The following is a 6,268-nucleotide window of genomic DNA, read 5'->3' as shown; positions in this document are numbered from 1 at the left end:
CCAATAGAATAGGAGTAATATGTCATAATACATAGAGTGCACAAGCAACAATAAATCAAAGTTTTGGAAGTTCCAAGTCATATCTTCTTTTCTAAAAGGATAACACAAGGCAACAATCAAAAAATTCAAGTGCTACCACAGGATAATTCGCATATTTTTCTCAAGACACTAACTTCCTTCACAAGTTTCGGTGTTTACTAAAAATTGTCAACCCCCAAATAAAAACTTTTAGTCCTCACACATCCACATTCCAACACATTAATTCCCCAACTAATCTAATTCAATTGTCACATTGAATATTGGTCTCCAATCTCTTGTTACTTTATTATAAGAAAGATTGTTTGGCAAGTCACTCTAATCCAATAGGAGTAATATGTCATAATACATAGAGTGCACAAGCAACAATAAATCAAAGTTTTGGAAGTTCCAAGTCATATCTTCCTTATTTTTCTAAAACAAGTCTTTCTGATCTAATTCAATTGTCAAAATGTATTAATTAGAAGCAATGAGCTACAGAAACTAAAGAAAAGATCGATTCAAGCATAGCAAATCTTTTCTACATATGAGAATTGCGAAACTTACCTATTAATCACAAAGCAAAGATAAAAATGCAGCAAATTTCATGCACCTCTCAAACAATAATCAGAAAATGACAGCCATGTAGAGCTGTGGCTGCCGCTATCAAGGGGTGCACATGCGAGGCAAGAGCCATGAGCTCCACCAGCCTACCTTATCTGCATTGCCATTGCTAAAAAAATTAATTTAGCAAGTAGATACTGCTTCAAGGGAGACAAATACATTTTCCAAGACTAGTATGAGCCTCAAGCATCTTGCACCGTTTAAGGTAGACTAGATAATTATTTCTGATGAAGATATGTTCAATACAAAATTTAAAACAAAAAGGGAGCTTTTAAATGGGTTAGTGAAAAGATGATATAATAAAATTTTGGTGAAGTTGGGATAACGTGCAAAAAGGCTGATAGCAGACTAACAAGTGTCCACGAAATCCTCACAGGTATAAAACAGAAGAAGTTTGATTAAAATTGACGATATACTTGGTGAAAATTCAGTTCTAGTTCCCTTACAGTTTAAAGCCAAATCAGGACAAGTAATCAGAGCTCGTTCCTGATCACCGAAAACAGCAAGAGAGACAGAACCGCAGCCAGTTTTCACTATATGTTCTTGTCTTCATAAGTAAGGTGAAACCCGGCCCCAGATAGAAGATTTCTGAAGATGTCTTTTTCATCTCCACTTAGATCTTCACTGTCATCAGAATAAATGAGTTCGTCAGGGTCAGTTGTCAGGCCGTCTTGATCATCTTCAGAAGCTAAAAACCTGAAAAATAATGTACTGAATTAACACCAGGGCATGACATCAAATGTACATTATAATGGCTAATAATGAGAAAGATAGTGCCAACTGGTGAACACATATTTCTAGCTCAATATGAATCTCTTGGCTGCCTTTATTCGCCAATCATTGTTTTCTGCAGACAATTTAAGAGAGTGGTAAAATTGAGTGTTCAAGTTTTGAATCCTTTTAGATGGCAGCTTTTTAACTTGCATGGTTGCCAACAGATAAGAGAGACGGTCCTTAAGAGAATAAGGGGAGACGAAATACAGCATGAAAAATGGTCCATTCACCACAAAAATCAACCAAAAAATTTCACCCAAGAAAGAGTGCCCAAAGCAACAAAATATGGCTCCACACATGCTAGAATAACCAAGGCCAAGATTTCTATTTTTGCAGAAGGGAGAACCAATGAGGATTTATGTTCATCAGTAGAGTTGCTTATAGTCAACAGAATCCATGATTACCCATATATGGCTTTGATCAATAGGACCGAGTGACCAGATACTGAGAATAAAAAGGACCTACTAACCTCCAGGTCTGAAAACTCGAACCATGGACAGTAGTCCAAGATCTCACAAACAAATACAACTGTGTCTCGCAGCAGAAATCCTGCATCAGCTTCCAACATGTCAGATACCTTCATAAACTGAATAACAGAATTGTTCCAGGTCTTCTCGGGATCACTGCCAACTGACTGATCACTCTCCAAATATATACATATGGTGTCAAAAGACTCATATACTCCTGCACAATCAAAGGCGGTAGCAAAGAATTAGAATAGATCATCCACCATAATTCCACTAGCTGCTGTAGCAATTTGCATTGAAATAATTCAAGCTTTTAAAGAGCTACCCACCAATCCGAAGCTCACATCCAACCAGCTTGAAAGAATTTGCGAAAAAATTTTCTAGTTTCCATTATTTCCTAAAAGGACAAGAAATTCCACTTTCCAGGTGAATGAGCTCCTCTTCCCAATTCCATCCGACTGAGAACAGGCAGTTCCTGAGTCAGTTTCTTGATCAGTGAAGTCCTGCATTATGGAAGTTTCTTTCAATATAAGAACCTCAGCAGAGAAGATAACGGTATCCTGGACTAGAAATCCAGAATCCTGATCAAAGAGATTAGTGAGTGTCACAAACTCGAAGACAATATCACCTCACATCAGGGACGTCGTTCTAACGATTGAACCATGGGCTGGCACCACCATTAACATGCCCATTTCTATGGATCCCAACACCATTTGGGATAAGCGGAGGAGGCAATCCAACAGCCTTTGGAGGCGGAGTAGGTGGATACAACCCATGTGTGTCAGGTAGGTTGTGGAACTTACAAGTGGACTCCCAGCTGGACTTCCTTTACGCTGTTGTATGGCATGTATCTGCCTCAGCCCTTCTTCATGGATACGTGATATCGTCTCGAGCTCCTTCATTGACAAAGCTTCCAGCCCAGCACCATATAGAGGAGCACGCTGTTGTATGGCATGTATCTGCCTCAGCCCTTCTTCATGGATACGTGATATCGTCTCGAGCTCCTTCATTGACAAAGCTTCCAGCCCAGCACCATATAGAGGAGCATGCCGTGACATCTCTTCCTGAAGTTGAGCCTCTAGATGGTGGATGTATTGCTACAAGAAATAGCACTCTATCAGCAACAACATCAAATAATCAGATTCCTTCACATAAAGGAGCTGACATTAAGGAAAATCGTTCAGGGGATAAAAAGTCATTTTTTAACGAGAGAAGAGTCAATAATCCAATCAAGTACAAGCTAATTGAGATACTCCAATTAAGCATCTTCAGCAAACACAGCCTCGCAGGCCTGCAATTTGGATTCCATCCCATCAAACTTTTTATGTGAAGTATCTCGAAAACACAAAATAGACATGAGAAATCATTTGAAAGTAACAAATAAGCTCTCTCATGACAATAACATAGTATGAAAACGGTTCCCACAACCTATCTAGTAGCTTCAACATGAAAGCGGCCTACTGTCACATTCACAATTACCAAGAAACTGAATACATAGACCATTAATCGATGTAGACCAAATAAACGTAAATAAAATGATAATGGACTTTTATAGAGTTGCAAACCAACTCAACTTGCTACCCCAAAATTTATCTCATTGCGTAATGCGAATTTTATGTTGACATGGAAATTCTTTTTTCCATCATGCATCATCTCAGTCAACCCCTCCCTCAAAGACTCTCACTAGTACCCATGAAATTGCATGTCCTAATCAGTGTGCTAGTACCATTCTTAAATTGCAAAATAACATCTTAATTAAGTCCTCGCGCTATATCATCGTCAAGCTACACTTTCACAAGTCTTTGTTTCTTACTTCATCTTCTTGTTGTAATCCAAGTCCACCTTAATATTTACATGTTAAGGGTAACATGGATGTTTTTTATCCAAGAGGATCATTACAATACCAGCATTATTGCAACTTCCTACAGAACCTGGCGGGAATTTGTTCACCAGTGACCACATAAACCGCCAACTCTATTATTCTCCACTTGACAATCAGCCCTAACTTCAGTAACTTGCACCCTTTTGGTTATCAATCCCATGAATCAGAAACATAAATAAAACATAACAACAAACTTGTACCACATTTGAAGAAGCTAAAACATGTACAACTTAGTTCTCAATATTCAATGAAGATTGATGCATGACAGCAAACAAATCATAATCAACTAACCTTGTCTCTGGCAAGTGGATGAGAAAGAAAGCATGTAATTTGCTTGTGAAGATAAGCATTGTACATATAGTAGACCATATCCTCATCATCATTCTGCATGAAAAGACACAACTGCAATTGATGGCCAGCCCAAGGACATAGATATAGAAAAACAATCTAAGAGCTACTTAAGGTCAACCAAATATCAATTTAGATAAAGGTGGTGCCACTTGTTTTATTAAGGAAAGGGATGATATAGTATAGCCTTAAGATTCAAGCATGAAATGCAAATGTACGTGTATAGCAAGGGAGACACCAACTTAAGAAAGAAAAGAAATAAGGGGAGAAAACTCAGCACCTGTTATAGCAATATTTACTTAAGTTCTGGAGAGCATTTACCAAATCAAGCACTAGTGGTCAACTTAATATGTTCTAAAAATTCAAAGGTCGGTATCTAATAATTTAATTAAGGTGCAGAACAGATCAGACAAGTCATTGGTTTTGGTTAAACAGTCCGCAGCGAACTAGTACACGCGAGACTTGAGAATACACGAATAGAGCTCCTTAGGTGTGAATAAAATGGAATGAAGCAAAGAGCATAAAAGAAGTTTTACTACATGCATAACATGTTTCAAAGCCTTCAGTTACAAAATGCAAATTCCGAGCAAGAACCATCCTTCAGTTTTTATTGGAGGGGGTGAAACAAAAGGAAGAAAATAAAGGAAAGAGAAATAAACTCCAAAATAAAATCCTAAAACAATAGATCGAATAAACAAAATAAGCACTTTAATTGTCAGATATTGATATTAAATAACTTATAGAGATAGATCAACATAAATATTGACAGGAGTTAAGCCAGTAAAAGTGACTTACCAGGACTGAACCTCGAGTGATAAGCTTTTGGGAAGTGACAATAAATTCTCCAATAGCTCACCCTACCAATGAACTAATGAATGGGTTTAACATAACAATCCAGCAACACACAATTGTGGGGGACAAATGACATGATATTATAGAATATGAATAGTCACTTGCACCATGGAACACCAACACCAAGAAGCACTTCCCGCGACATCACCATGGTCTTCTCACCAAGTGTACAAATGTAACTGAAATAAAATTATCTCATGAACTTCATTAGAAGAGTTAAAAGAAAAATGAAAGACAAAAAAGGAATCTGATTTTATTTTCAATTGTTAGTTAACAATGATTCCCGACCTCATATACCTGGATAAACTGTATTCATGGGTCAGTGAAGTTAAAAAGTTATGATACTTCTCTATATCCAGCATGAAAGATTTCTTTAACTCTTTATATTCAAGCACAACCTGTACATTTTCCTTCTAAGTTTTACAGTTGGGGGGTGGGGGTGGGGGTGGGTGGGAGAGCCCATGTAAGAAGCATCACCGCTGTATACTGATCTTGAACCTGCTGAGATGGCAATCTAAAAGAAATAATTCATAAAATTAAAGAGAACTATACTAATATAAAATTTAAATGTCGTTACAATAATTATTTTCAGTTATATTGGTAAAATAATATCAAGGCAAAAATCTATCTCCTACTAACCAAAAATAATAGTCACATAAGAAAAGGCATTCTCTAAATAAATGATTTTTATACAGAAAAAAATTCATATAGCACCAAGAAATAAATGTGACAATTTTTTCAATATATCAAAAAAGAAAGAAAGGATTGTTGTAACGTCTTTAAAGTTATAGCCCCCCAAACAAAACGAAATATTATGTGCTTTGCATACTCATAGCCCCGGTCACCGTTTTACGTGAATAACAACATTTGTGATGAAGTTACCCAGTTACTAAGTGACCTAAACCAGCGGAGTAGATGTAATTTCCTTTTTTTTGCTATTCTTTCTTTTTTTTTCCCAAGGGGAAGGGCCTTTGAATTTTTTTTCAAAATGATGCATGTCCCATGTTAGGGATATAAGATCAATCGGGTAGGGTTTTAGCAAACAAATATGATGTCACAAGAATCCTAAGACATAGTAGAAGCGAACACATTCCAACTCTCTTTCAAAGCAATTCAAAATGCATGAAATTATGCCTCAACTACTCCACATTTAATCAAAGCAACAATCACATAACGCTAGCGCACATTCATGTCTCAATCTTATGACTTCCTAAAATCACATTTATTTGTGAAATTACTAAGGGTAAACTAGAAAAATAATATAAATGAAAGTAGTTTGATAATAACTAGCAAAAGAAAAAAAAAA

The 6,268-nt window shown here is 36.6% G+C and overlaps 1 long non-coding RNA gene across 1 annotated transcript; it reads right to left on the bottom strand.

Annotated features, from left to right (window-relative positions):
- LOC105176635 lies at positions 359–2,805 on the bottom strand. The gene is made up of 5 exons (XR_002288264.1): positions 2,509–2,805; positions 2,210–2,383; positions 1,883–2,097; positions 1,086–1,335; positions 359–734 (listed from the first exon to the last, which is right to left on the bottom strand). It is a non-coding gene; the product is annotated as an uncharacterized LOC105176635 (long non-coding RNA).

The sequence above is a fragment of the Sesamum indicum genome, linkage group LG14, assembly GCF_000512975.1.
Source record: "Sesamum indicum cultivar Zhongzhi No. 13 linkage group LG14, S_indicum_v1.0, whole genome shotgun sequence".
Lineage (NCBI taxonomy): Eukaryota > Viridiplantae > Streptophyta > Magnoliopsida > Lamiales > Pedaliaceae > Sesamum > Sesamum indicum.
This window is presented reverse-complemented; position numbering and strand designations above follow the sequence as displayed.